This window comes from Conger conger, chromosome 2 (assembly GCF_963514075.1).
Source record: "Conger conger chromosome 2, fConCon1.1, whole genome shotgun sequence".
NCBI classification, from domain to species: domain Eukaryota; kingdom Metazoa; phylum Chordata; class Actinopteri; order Anguilliformes; family Congridae; genus Conger; species Conger conger.
Genome location: NC_083761.1, coordinates 2,618,203 through 2,630,702, shown reverse-complemented (window position 1 = coordinate 2,630,702; position 12,500 = coordinate 2,618,203). Strand labels below are relative to the sequence as shown.

Genomic DNA, 12,500 nt, shown 5'->3' with positions numbered 1-12,500 from the left:
CGAACAGCAGGACCAAAATAACTCATACTGAGCCATTATCATATTCCCTTTGTTTTTCAAATTCTCCCCTCCCTCCCTCTCTCTCTCCCTCTCTCTCTATCTCCCTCTCTCCCTCTCTCTGTCCCCCCTCCCATATTTTTTGTTTCTCTGATTTTAAACTTCCACTGCTCACTCTTTCAGGGGGGGTGGGGGTGTCCAGCAGTACCCCCACCCCCCCATCTCACTTACAAACACTCACAAACACTCACAAACACTCACAAACACTCCCGTTTGTGCTGAGGCAGTGGGTCAGGCTGAACACTGCATGGTAGGGTGGGGGTCTCTGTCTGCCTCTCTCTGTCTCTCACTGCAAATCCAATCAAGGATTTTTCAATAAATAAGAATAATAATTTGTTATTTAGCTCACGGTTTTTTACCCAAAGCAACTTTCAAGTTGAGTAGCGCTGCAGACACTGCAGGATGTGGAGTTGAGCAGCACTGCAGACACTGCAGGACGTGGAGTTGAGTAGCACTGCAGACACTGCAGGACGTGGAGTTGAGTAGCGCTGCAGACACTGCAGGACGTGGAGTTGAGCAGCACTGCAGACACTGCAGGACGTGGAGTTGAGTAGCGCCGGTCAAGAAGACGGATGTTTCTCAGTCAGTGTTCTAGAACTCTAGAGCAGTGGTGATTGTGACATCAGCACCAGAATGTCAGAGGTGTTCCCACTGTTAGTTATTCGAGGCTGCATTAGCGAGAGGTTAGTTCAGTAGCCAATCCCATCGACTCTCTCCATGTTAACAGAGGACTTGTTGTGAGTGGGGCACACGAGTCACTGTAGTTCTCTTTTTTCCCCCAGCTTTACTGCGACTCATTTCCTGTTGTTACCATGTCAAATTCTTAATTTAGACGCACCTTCCAGTAGCCGCGAGCACAAGCTACAGTGGCTGTTAACTTAAAAAAAAAAATTAAAAAAAGGTACGGGTAGAAATTATGGGGAGGGGAAAAAAAAAGAAACCTCGAGCAGACGAAAGGAGTCCTTCTGAAAACATGAAGAGAGAAGATGAGAGAGGCAGCGGGAAGCTTCAGATTGTTTCGCTGGGCTGTGTGCTCGAGCTGCTGGCTGGTTTGGGCGTAATGAGAGCCGCCCTCGGCCTGACAGCTCTGATCGGGTTCGAGTCGCAGGGGCTCGGTAACGTGCGGAGAGCGCGCACGCTGAGGCCCAAAACAGGGTGAGTGTACCCCAACACAGTGTGATTCGTACCCTAACACAGTGTGAGCGTACCCCAAAACTGGGTGAGCGTACCCCAAAACAGGGTGAGCATACCCCAAAACAGGGAGAAGCGTACTCCAAAACAGTGTGATTTGTACCCCAGAACTGGGTGAGTGTACCCCAAAACAGGGTGAGTGTACCCCAAAACAGGGTGAGTATACCCCAAAACAGTGTGATTTGTACCCCAGAACTGGGTGAGTGTACCCCAAAACAGGGTGAGTGTACCCCAAAACAGGGTGAGTGTACCCCAAAACAGGGTGAGTGTACCCCAAGTTAATTCTCGCACGGCAAAGGGAGTGTGTGACCCCAGATCAGTCACCAAGCCCACGTCTCTAACCACTGTACACTGATGGGATACCTGCACGTAGCGCGTGAGTGTGTGTGTGTGCATGTTGGCACTATGAAGCCCTCAAATCCAGCCCTGGTTTTCTTTTCACTGGGTAATTAGTGCTGCTGATCAGCCAGACTGTCACACCTGACTGAGAGGGTGGAAAACCAGCAGTCCTCGCCCCTCAAGGGCCGTGAGTCGCACTAACCCAGCTGAGGGTCCAGGCCGGCACAGATCACATACGGCGGGTGTGTGAGTGTGTGTGTGTGTGTGTGTGTGTGTGAGTGTGTGTGTGAGTGTGAGTGAGTGTGTGAGTGTGTGTGTGTGTGTGAGTGTGTGAGTGTGTGTGTGTTTGTGTGTGTGTGTGAGTGTGTATGTGTGAGTGTGTATGTGTGAGTGTGTGTGTGTGTGAGTGTGTGTGTGACGCGAGTGCTTTTTTTTTTTTCACCATCTGGCCAGTGTTCCCCGCGGTCTGCAGGGTTAACGACCGACGTGAGGAGCAGATGTCTGTGAATGGGGCGAGGCGATGCGTGCAGCTGTGTTCCCACAATGCCCCTGGATACACGCCGCGCACGACAGTTTAACGGTCAACACGAGCACCCGCGGCACCAGCCCCTCTTCAGAGCTACACTCTGCAGTCTCAGAAACACAGAGACAGTGGACGTACATTTCTGTTATGCAAGGGTCATATTTCCCAAATGCACCCTGAGAGTACAGTAATGTTCTCTTTGGGTACAAATTAGTATGTTTATCAAGTAAAAAAAGGCACAAATTAATCATATACAGCTGGCTGGGGGTACAATCTGATGTACCTACTCGGCACTGCCCCAGAGACAAGCGTTTGCACCTCTTCAGACTCTGTACTCTAACCTTCCTCCTGTCAAACTCAAGTGCAGCGCTAATGAACTGAACCTTACTGGGCTTATTTACCTGGGACAGGTACAGCTCGTTAGCTGGTTAATACGGGGGTTTATTTACCTGGGACAGGTACAGCTCGTTAGCTGGTTAATACGGGGGTTTATTTACCTGGGACAGGTACAGCTCGTTAGCTGGTTAATACGGGGGTTTATTTACCTGGGACAGGTACAGCTCGTTAGCTGGTTAATACGGGGGTTTATTTACCTGGGACAGGTACAGCTCGTTAGCTGGTTAATACGGGGGTTTATTTACCTGGGACAGGTACAGCTCGTTAGCTGGTTAATACGGGGGTTTATTTACCTGGGACAGGTACAGCTCGTTAGCTGGTTAATACGGGGGTTTATTTACCTGGGACAGGTACAGCTCGTTAGCTGGTTAATACGGGGGTTTATTTACCTGGGACAGGTACAGCTCGTTAGCTGGTTAATACGGGGGTTTATTTACCTGGGACAGGTACAGCTCGTTAGCTGGTTAATACGGGGGTTTATTTACCTGGGACAGGTACAGCTCGTTAGCTGGTTAATACGGGGGTTGATTTACCTGGGACAGGTACAGCTCGTTAGCTGGTTAATACGGGGGTTTATTTACCTGGGACAGGTACAGCTCGTTAGCTGGGGTTTATTTACCTGGGACAGGTACAGCTCGTTAGCTGGGTGCTGGGATAGTGATGAATAACTCACTTGTTTAGATTGCAGCAGTTAATGATACGGTAGCGCTTTTGGACGTCGTGCTGAAGGGAATGCCGCTCTTGGCAGTGCTCGGGCCTGTTCGGAACAATGTGCCATTCACTGGGATCACATTCCGCATCGGAGCGGAAAGACCTTGGGAAAACCCACCCTGGAGATTATAATGTGGCTCCTGGCGTTCTCAAAAAAATATAAGAATTAAAAAATAAACTTTAGACCACGGTGGCAGGACAAAGGTTTGCATTCAGCCCGTTCACCGAACGTAAACGTTTCACCGTTACCACCAAAGCCGGCGTCGGCCGCCTGTAGGTGTCCGTGGTAACCGGAGGGCCTGAGTGAAGGCTCGCAGTCATGTGACCAGTGTTCCGCCACCCCTGGGCTCGCCCGCTCTGTTTCACCGCAGGGGGCTTCCGGCATGTTCTGCCCCCGGGCCCCTGGCTCTCAGAGTGCAGGTAGACTCACCTGGGCCCCTGGCTCTCAGCGTGCAGGTAGACTCACCTGGGCCCCTGGCTCTCATTGCAGGTAGACTCACCTGGGCCCCTGGTTCTGTGAGTGCAGGTAGACTCACCTGGGCCCCTGGCTCTCAGTGCAGTTAGACTCACCTGGGCCCCTGGCTCTCAGCGTGCAGGTAGACTCACCTGGGCCCCTGGCTCTCAGTGCAGGTAGACTCACCTGGGCCCCTGGCTCTCAGTGCAGGTAGACTCACCTGGGCCCCTGGCTCTCAGTGCAGGTAGACTCACCTGGGCCCCTGGCTCTCAGAGTGCAGGTAGACTCACCTGGGCCCCTGGCTCTCAGTGCAGGTAGACTCACCTGGGCCCCTGGCTCTCAGTGCAGGTAGACTCACCTGGGCCCCTGGCTCTCAGTGCAGGTAGACTCACCTGGGCCCCTGGCTCTCAGCGTGCAGGTAGACTCACCTGGGCCCCTGGCTCTCAGTGCAGGTAGACTCACCTGGGCCCCTGGCTCTCAGTGCAGGTAGACTCACCTGGGCCCCTGGCTCTCAGTGCAGGTAGACTCACCTGGGCCCCTGGCTCTCAGAGTGCAGGTAGACTCACCTGGGCCCCTGGCTCTCAGTGCAGGTAGACTCACCTGGGCCCCTGGCTCTCAGTGCAGGTAGACTCACCTGGGCCCCTGGCTCTCAGTGCAGGTAGACTCACCTGGGCCCCTGGCTCTCAGTGCAGGTAGACTCACCTGGGCCCCTGGCTCTCAGTGCAGGTAGACTCACCTGGGCCCCTGGCTCTCAGTGCAGGTAGACTCACCTGGGCCCCTGGCTCTGTGAGTGCAGGTAGACTCACCTGCCAGGCTGCCTGTAGCCTAGGTTGGTTTCCCAGCCTGGAAAATGTGTGAGTCATTTAAAGACAAGCTGAAACAGAACTTAGTTTGCTTCAGTGATATGACGTATACACAAATTCACAAGTGAAACGGATCTGGCAGAGGGATTTCACTGACATTAAATGAGGAGGGGGAAGCTATGGCTCTGGGGGGAGGAATACACTCCTCTGTGTGTGTTTTTTGGCTGTGTGTGTGTGCGTTTTGGGGCTGTGTGTGTGTGTGTGTGTGTGTGTGTGTGTGTGTGTGTGTTTTTGGGCTGTGTGTGTGTGCGTTTTGGGGCTAGAGTGTGACTATGTGACTGAGTGTGGTCCTCAATGCCCCAGTCTTACCTGGCTAAGGTGCATGACTGGGACCTGGAAGTTTGGTGGTTCAAGTCCCAGTATGGCCACGCTTAACCCCACATTGCTCCAGGGGATTGGTTGGATTGGTTCCTGCTTAGTCATATCAACTGTAAGTCGCTTTGGATAAAAGCGTCGGCTAAATAACTAATTATAATTATCACCTGACGGATGAGACGTCAGGCCGATATAAGGATACAGGATTACATCCACCGTCCGAAGAAATGCCAGACATTTTTTAAACCACGTTTTTTGAGATTTTGTGTTCATTAAAGTTAAATTCAATGTGCCTTTGGAATTATTCTGCCTTTACATTTTGGCTGAATTTCCCCATGGTGAATGTTTCTCTGTGACCATGAACAGCTTTGCTTTTTAAATGAATATTTTCCCAGATCTTTATATCTTAAGCCAATGTCGCGCTGTTTTTACGGACACGTTTTAGGTCTTGTTGCCATTGATCTGTCTGGATAATGGCCGTTACGTTACAGCTGTGCTGGAAAGTACCTATTTCTCTGCCGATACATTAGCTTCAACAGATTTGTGCGCTTCCTACATGCCCACACTGAAGTCATGTGTTTATGAGCAGTATCACGCCTCCAGCACCCATCTCTAACATCTCCCTGGTCTCTTAAGTCTTTATTGTTGTCGAATACGGAACATTACTGACAGATCATTGGTCATAATAACAGGCTACAAATCAGATGCACTGATTAGTAAGTGTGACCGTAGATTTTATCTCAAATTCTATAATCCAGCAGCTCAATCCTTGTTTCGCTGGAACAAGGGCAAACATTGTAACACGTTCAGTGGCCTGAAGCTATTCGTTCAAAACTAAAAAGCCACTTTGTTATTGATTGGCTGAATTTTAAGTGGGAAAGGCACATTCGAAAATAAAATGAAATTAATTAGTTTTTTATTATTAGTTACGGGGTCTTTGTTCGCCGTTTTATTTAGCCCATGGATAATCCCCTAATGACCAGGAAAAGATTCTACACAAAAAAATACTGTAGGGTATTGTCCGTTTGAATAGACTGATGGCAGTATAGCATTTCTCCAGAATGCCAGGGCCGTTGACCGCTCACAAGCAAACAGTTGGCGAGGATGAGACCGTTATTTTACCGTTGCACAGCACACACGTGCCCCTTAATTGCTGGTTCTACGGTTAAACGCGTAAGAAGAAAACATGTTTACAATTGTTTAACGTGTAAACGTGCTACTAAACGGATAAACAGCTTTGAGCGCGTTAGCGCCTGGCCTACACCAAAGTATTGTCTGCTAGGTGAAGCCGAGGGGACCGACGTTAAATTGTTGAATAACTTGAATGCCTGACATTTTTGTGGTTGCTCGCTCTCGCAGCGGGGTCGCGCGTCCGGAGCCAGTGGATGCGCTAGGGCTATGTTTTTTTTTTGTCACGCAGACCGTGCAATATAAATACACATTCACTCTAAATTTATACCTGTATGGCCGCCACAGCGGGTTTTTGCGCAACCGTGACATTGCGCAGACTGGGTTTTTGGCGGCGGGACCACATTTTTATTGGCGTTTTCTCTTCCCATTGGGATCATGGCACACGCAAGAGCCGCGAGAGGCGAGCAGCGGATGGTCGGTAGTTCTCCTACATCTGATTGGATCTGAAGTAGGAGCATGTGTAGCCTCGCTAGCTGGCGTTAGCAACTGCTTGGTCCCAGCTGCCAAGTGCAGAGAGAGAGAGAGAGAGAGAGAGAGAGAGAGAGGAGGGGGTGGACGAGGGAGGGCGCAAACGGAGTGTGCGTGTGCCTGTGTGTGTGCGAGGGGCGGACCTCGCCGGGGCTAGACACAGTCGGCTCGCCGCGTACCAGAAGCTTTACTTTACGTCATTCCTTTTTCAGGGACAGCGCCGCTCTGTTGGAACCGGGGCAGCCGTGTCTCGGCTTTTCTGTCGCTGGGTAGCAGTGGTGGTTGGGAGCCGTCCGCTCTTCTTCATCGGCACGCCATTGTGCAGTGGTCCTGTCCTCCCTCAGTCGATTGGAAATCGCCGAAGAGAATAAAAGTGTCAGAGGTGGACGATGTGAAGAGTTTGGTTGGATGCCTTCTTCGAAACACGGAGCTAGCGCTAGTCTAGTGAGACAGTGACCCGATGCTTTATTTAAAACCTCAGGTGGACGTAGATGTGGTGAGTATATCTTCGTTTAACCCGCAGATTATTGTTAAATGCACGCTGTTCGCGACTGATTGTGGCAAGTGAACAGGAATTAGAACTGGAATTGATGTTTTGTGTGATAAAAACGAAAGTCGGTCTTGTAGGCTATCTCTGTGTCTCCAGTTAAAAGGAACAGTTCGCCAGACTGACACCGGAAAGCGAAACAAAGCTACGAGAGCTTGAATGAAGGCGATCGGTTTCGATCTGGCCAGGTTAGGCTACTCCTTTTGTCGTGCGTAAATTAGCTTTAAATGTAGGCTACATAGCTACCTGCCCAGCCATCCAGCTAACGTACCAGTCCAACTTGCCTACAGTGTTGCGTGGAGAAGGTAGGCGAACATTGTTTTCAGACGATCCTCGTATTGCAGTCGGTGTGTTAAGTTTTAACTGCATGTAGGTCAGTGTCTATTGACTTCAGCTCTGATTTGCGTTTTGACATGTTCGCTTTTCAGCATTTGGCTTCCGAAATATTCCGACTGAATCATTTTTTCCGTATTTGTGATTAACGATGTTGCCTACGCTATTATTAATCATTCTTAAGGTTGGAATAGTTTTGTCATTCGATTCTGATGTTAGACTACATGTACATGCCGTCATGGCACGTCTGTGAAAATCACTGGTCGTTTGAAACGTGAAAATACGCCCTCGCACGCCTGGCTTGTTGGTTTGTAATTGTACTACTAGGCTACTCACCCAAGCACGGTAAGCGGGCAGCATATCGTGAAGTTTTCTCCGTGACATTTAACTGTGGCGGAGGTGGGAGGAGCGCGGGCACGTCAGCGTAGACGCGGTACTGTATGTTCACACCGCGGGCGTGCGATTACGTGATCAGCTGAAGTTAGTGTTGCGTTACCTGACATATTATATGACTGACAGCGATGGTTTAAGTCCGACCAGCGGACATAAATATTGTATAACTGTTCTACTGTTTGATTGATTGTTATTCTGTTGCTCAATTCTTTCAAGTAGCAAATACACGATTATACATGCGTGGATTCATCATTTGAGACGGCATCTTAACTCGCTGAAATAATAAAAAACAACGCTAGCAATACCGTGCAGAGTGACAGTCAGTGGTGACTTTTCACTTACGGAGGTGGATAAGAGTGACTGTTCAGACAGTAGCTGACACATTTGATTGTCTGAGCCATTTGGCATGTTTTTAGGAAAGCTGGTGCCGGTGCGGCCAGCTCGCAGACAAACACACTCTCTCTCTCTCTCGCTCTCTCTCTCTCTCACTACGCGCGGGCTCTGTATTTATAAACCGTCCGGGAGCGGGGAGCTCGTGCGGGCTCGGGTTTCTACTGCCCTTGTTCCTAACCTTACGCACTACGAGCTCGAGAGTAAAACCGTATTCACGAGGCGTTCCTGTTCCTCCGCGCCTTCCGCGAGTGGAGCTCAGGGTCCGTGTTCAAAAAGCATCTTTATGTAGGAATGCTGATTCTGGGTCAATTTTGAGTTTTGGGCTAGGACAGGGGTTGGCAACCCTGGTCCTAGAGAGCCGCAGGGTGTGCTGATCAGCAACTGATTCACACCCAACAACCCGGGTGAGGTGAATGAACTGTAATCAGCTGCTTTCATTGATCAGTTAAGTGCTGGGTAACAACTGAAGCCAGCACACCCTGTGGCTCTCCAGGACCAGGGTTAGGGACCCCAGCACACCATGCGGCTCTCCAGGACCAGGGTTACTGACCCTGGGACAAGGATAAGGACACAGAAAATGACGATCCCATATCAGAAGTCCCGTCCTCTCATGCTTTATAGATACTGACCCAAACTGTACCTAGAACGAGCATGCATGTGATCACAGGTCAGTGGCGAATCTCTCCAGAGGTGCGTGGGTTAAACCTGTGTGCATACATAAGAGCTGTTGCACCGGGACGTAGGCACACAGAGCATTTGGTCAAAGTTTATGTTCACTCTCCACTCTCGTTTGCATTGCTGCAGGAAAATACACACGCTTAGCTCACGGCGCTGTAATAGCAGTGATTTGTTCTCAGTCTTATAGCACGTGAGATCGGTGATGGACTGCCCGGGCGTAAGACCCGTTTCTGTGCCTGTTTGCGATCCGTTTAGGTGGTTTCTTCCACTTCAGACGGGCGACGATGTGACGCAGGAGAAAGGCGTATTTCACGCAGACACTCAGAGGGCGAATCAGGTTCCAGGCTGGCGGAGTAAATAAAGCGTAGGGAGTGTTTAGAGACAGGGCAGATTTAAGGGCCGTGGAGTGCTGCGTTTGTCCTCTTTCCCAGTTTTGTCCCTCCTTAAAAACAGACTTTTCCAGCAAAGCTTTTACTCCAAAACACTGATTTAGATACGTGTTCAGAACTACTGTAAAGTTGCTATTTATGATAATTTTTTCTCGGCCAGGCCAAGGTGCCCTCGAAGAAGGCATTGAGCCTTGTTTCCAGTTCTGCTGAGTAGCCAATAGTTTTATTTTGGTTGATTATGGAGCGTGAGTTTATCAGGGGGGGAGAGGGAGTGAGTGCCGGTCCTTACACACTCAGTGCTGTCCTTCATGGTCTGGAGCGCAGGGCGCGTGGCAGAGCAGGTCCCCGGGTCTCCAGCCCTGGTGCCCCGCCGGCCGGACACTCGGACCTGGATCCAGAGGCCTCGGGTTCAGCGTGCACCCTTGAGGCGTTTCATTTTGCTCATTTGAAGTTGAAATACATTTTTTTTCTGCTTGCACGACAGAGACCGAGCTGCATCAGTCTCTGTGTCCCACCTCATCCTCCGTTCTCCGTCCTGATGTCTCTTTTCAGTCACCAAAAATCAGGCAAGGGGCCTCCTTATCCTCCCACTGACCCCTCCCTATAGATGGGTCCAGTACAGGGTCTCCAGTTGGACACACACACACACACTCAGAAATGTGTAGTATTTATAATGGTCTCTCTCAGTGGTGAAGGACTGGAAGGGCCAGGTGAGTGATAGAGTCAGAGACACAGCTCTCAGGCTGTGTGAACACAGGCGTCTGGAGGAAGGGAGCAGTCAGACAGAGCTCAGGGCTGTGCTGTGTGTGTGTGTGTGTGTATGTCTCTGTGTGTGTAGGATGGTTCCATCTCCTTTGCCGGTGTGTGTCTATGTGTGTGTGTGTGTGTAGGATGGCTCTATCCCCTTTGCCTGTGTGTGTACATGTGGAACAGGCTGTTCCCTGACACCATCTCACCCCACAGTGCAGCTCCTCTCCTCCCCGGTACCCAAGCTGAGTGGAGCAGTAAACCTCGTATCATTTTAACGGTGTGAGGGATAAACACAGACCTGTGTTCCTCACATCCTATTAACGGTGTGAGGGATAAACACAGACCTGTGTTCCTCACATCCTATTAACGGTGTGAGGGATAACACAGCCCTGCGTTTCTCACATCATATTAACGGTGTGAGCGATAACACAGGCCTGTGTGAGGGATAACACGGGGTTAACGCGTGACGTTCACAGACCTGCGCACCGCGGGGAGCCCCATGCTAACGGCCGTTAGCGGGGGAGAGGGATGAGAGAGCCGTGATTAGTCAGAGTGAGTGTGTGCGGGGTCAGGGCGGTGGGGAGGTGACGCTCCAGCGGACCCCAACACACCTGCCATGCCGCGGGAGGGGAGGGTCATGACATTATAAATGCCTCTCCCGCCCCCATCAACAAATACACACCTCTGCTGCCCACAGAAACAAACAACACTGCTTTTCTCTTCCAGGGCCAAATGATGATGATCATCATCATCATTGTTTTTCATTGATGATTATTTTAGATGTTCAACGATAATGACGATGATGATGATGATGATGATGATAATGAGAATAATAATAATAATAATAATAATAATAATACTTACTGTTATTGTTATTATTATGATGATTGATGATGAGAGTATTGAGGATAATAATAATATTAATGGCTGTTGTTAATAATAATAATAATACGAATAAGAATAAGAATAATAAGAATAATAATAAGAATAACACTATTATTAAATTATTATTATTGATGATAATGATAATGAGAATAATAATAGGTGTTATGCTTATTATTATTCAGGGTGAAATGCATGTGATGCAGTGCGTTCTGCTGTAGTGTCCCTTACTGTACCAGTGTGTTGTGCTGTAGAGCTCACTGTACCAGTGTTAGTGCTATAGAGCTCACTGTACCAGTGTTAGTGCTGTACAGCTCACTGTACCAGTGTTAGTGCTATAGAGCTCACTGTACCAGTGTTAGTGCTGTAGAGCTCACTGTACCAGTGTTAGTGCTGTAGAGCTCACTGTACCAGTGTTAGTGCTGTAGAGCTCACTGTACCAGTGTTAGTGCTATAGAGCTCACTGTACCAGTGTTAGTGCTATAGAGCTCACTGTACCAGTGTTAGTGCTGTAGAGCTCACTGTACCAGTGTTAGTGCTGTAGAGCTCACTGTACCAGTGTTAGTGCTGTAGAGCTCACTGTACCAGTGTTAGTGCTGTAGAGCTCACTGTACCAGTGTTAGTGCTATAGAGCTCACTGTACCAGTGTTAGTGCTATAGAGCTCACTGTACCAGTGTTAGTGCTATAGAGCTCACTGTACCAGTGTTAGTGCTATAGAGCTCACTGTACCAGTGTTAGTGCTGTAGAGCTCACTGTACCAGTGTTAGTGCTGTAGAGCTCACTGTACCAGTGTTAGTGCTGTAGAGCTCACTGTACCAGTGTTAGTGCTGTAGAGCTCACTGTACCAGTGTTAGTGCTGTAGAGCTCACTGTACCAGTGTTAGTGCTGTAGAGCTCACTGTACCAGTGTTAGTGCTATAGAGCTCACTGTACCAGTGTTAGTGCTATAGAGCTCACTGTACCAGTGTTAGTGCTGTAGAGCTCACTGTACCAGTGTTAGTGCTATAGAGCTCACTGTACCAGTGTGTTGTGCTGTAGAGCTCACTGTACCAGTGTTAGTGCTGTAGAGCTCACTGTACCAGTGTTAGTGCTGTAGAGCTCACTGTACCAGTGTTAGTGCTGTAGAGCTCACTGTACCAGTGTTAGTGCTATAGAGCTCACTGTACCAGTGTTAGTGCTGTAGAGCTCACTGTACCAGTGTTAGTGCTGTAGAGCTCACTGTACCAGTGTTAGTGCTGTAGAGCTCACTGTACCAGTGTTAGTGCTGTACAGCTCACTGTACCAGTGTTAGTGCTATAGAGCTCACTGTACCATTACAGTGCAGAGGGAAAGCTGATATTAATATTACATGAGGCTCTGGGGTGGGGGGGGGGGGGTATTCCTGCAGGGAATCTCCATTAGGTGGAGTATTGACGTTCGTAATTACTCGACATGAAAAGCTTTCATTTGCCAAAGCGAGCAAATATATTGCGAGTGTTCTTTCAGAGAACTGTTGACTGAAATGCCTGTTAAAAATGCGTGATTCCATTGTCACTGTGGTGCACGGAGCTTGCTGTAAAGTTTTATCTGTAAAGACGGAGTACCTACCATGTGACAGTGTGCGTGTGTGTGTGTGTGTGTGCGCGCG

The 12,500-nt window shown here is 49.3% G+C and overlaps 1 protein-coding gene across 3 annotated transcripts in view; it reads left to right on the top strand.

Annotated features, from left to right (window-relative positions):
• Nucleotides 1-12,500, top strand: part of LOC133122985 (SERTA domain-containing protein 2-like) — a 45,842-nt gene that overhangs the window by 17,042 nt on the left and 16,300 nt on the right. For 2 of the 3 annotated variants that reach the window (XR_009708168.1, XM_061233307.1), the window contains exon 2: nucleotides 6,721-7,004. The exons of the other annotated variant lie outside the window; for it this stretch is intronic. The gene's annotated coding sequence lies outside the window, so the exon portion shown is untranslated. The remainder of the gene's footprint in view (nucleotides 1-6,720; nucleotides 7,005-12,500) is intronic. 3 annotated transcript variants of the gene reach the window in all.